This window comes from Otolemur garnettii, unplaced genomic scaffold (assembly GCF_000181295.1).
Source record: "Otolemur garnettii isolate 467f Iridium unplaced genomic scaffold, OtoGar3 scaffold00187, whole genome shotgun sequence".
Taxonomy (NCBI): domain Eukaryota; kingdom Metazoa; phylum Chordata; class Mammalia; order Primates; family Galagidae; genus Otolemur; species Otolemur garnettii.
In genome coordinates, this window is record NW_003852582.1 from 1,466,057 (window position 1) to 1,467,314 (window position 1,258).

Genomic DNA, 1,258 nt, shown 5'->3' on the forward strand with positions numbered 1-1,258 from the left:
GGCGCCTGTAGTCCCAGCTACTTGGGAGGCTGAGGCAGGAGACTCGCTTGAGCCCAGGAGTTGGAGGTTGCTGTGAGCTTGATGCCATGGCACTCTACCCAGGGGGATAGCTTGAGGCTCCATCTCCAAAAAAAAAAGAAAATTAACAAGTTACTAACAATTTTCCAACTGTTAAAAAAATTCTACACTGTTGTTATAAAACTGAACATATAGGAAAGTAGAACAGTTGCTTCAAAAATTTTCCAGTTTCAAGATTGACCGATATTTTGCCATTGTTATTTCACCTATTCCCTGCTATCCATGCTTTTACTTCTCCCATGAAGTTTTTTTTTTCTTTTCTTTTAGAGAGATAGAGTCTCACTATATCACCCTTGGTAAAGTTCAGTGGCATCACAGCTCACAGCAACCTCCATTTCTTGGGCTTAGGTGATTCTCTTGCCTCAGTCTCTGAAGTAGCTGAGACTACAGGTGCCCGCCACAGCACTCGGCTATTTTTTGTTGCAGTTTGGCTGGGGCTGGGTTCAAACCTGCCACCCTCAGTATATGGGGCCAGTGCCCTACTCACTAAGCCACAGGTGCTGCCCTCCCATGAAGTATTTTAACAACAAATTCCAGATAATGTATCATTTCACCTGTAAATTTTTCAGTATGTATCTCTAAGAGATAATACATTTAGATAAAATAACAATATATCATTATTGCCTCCAATGTTACTAATATTAATTCTTTAATCTTATCTAATCTATGTTCAATTTTCCCTGGATGTCTCAAAAAAATGATTTATAATTGATTTACTCAAATTGCCAATTTCTTAAACTGAAAACACAGAATGATCAGTACTTTAAGGCTTCACATGACTTATAAACATTTTGTAAAAACACTGAAGGTCACTAAGGAGATTTAATACTGTAGGTTCCACTATAACTTAGAAACAAAAGTGCCCCTTTCAAGAAACATTTAAAACTTATATATTTATTTGAAAGAAGTTCCCCAGTCTCCATTCCCATCCATCAATTTAACCTATAAATAAGCAGTAGAGGAAAAAACAGTAGAGTTAAGAGATTACTTTCTGTTACAAAAGTGAAAAGTATAAGATCAGACATAACATAGGATGTAGTAGTTAAGAATATTCCCTTTTCGGCGGCGCCTGTGGCTCAAAGGAGTAGGGCGCCGGCCTCACATGCCGGAGGTGGCAGGTTCAAACCCAGCCCCGGCCAAAAACTGCAGGAAAAAAAATGAATATTTACTTTGGAATATT

General features: G+C 38.5%; 1 protein-coding gene across 1 annotated transcript in view; it reads right to left on the minus strand.

The window, feature by feature from the left end:
* The window catches only part of TLK1 (tousled like kinase 1), a 149,358-nt gene that overhangs the window by 23,107 nt on the left and 124,993 nt on the right, over window positions 1-1,258 (minus strand). The window lies entirely within an intron of this gene.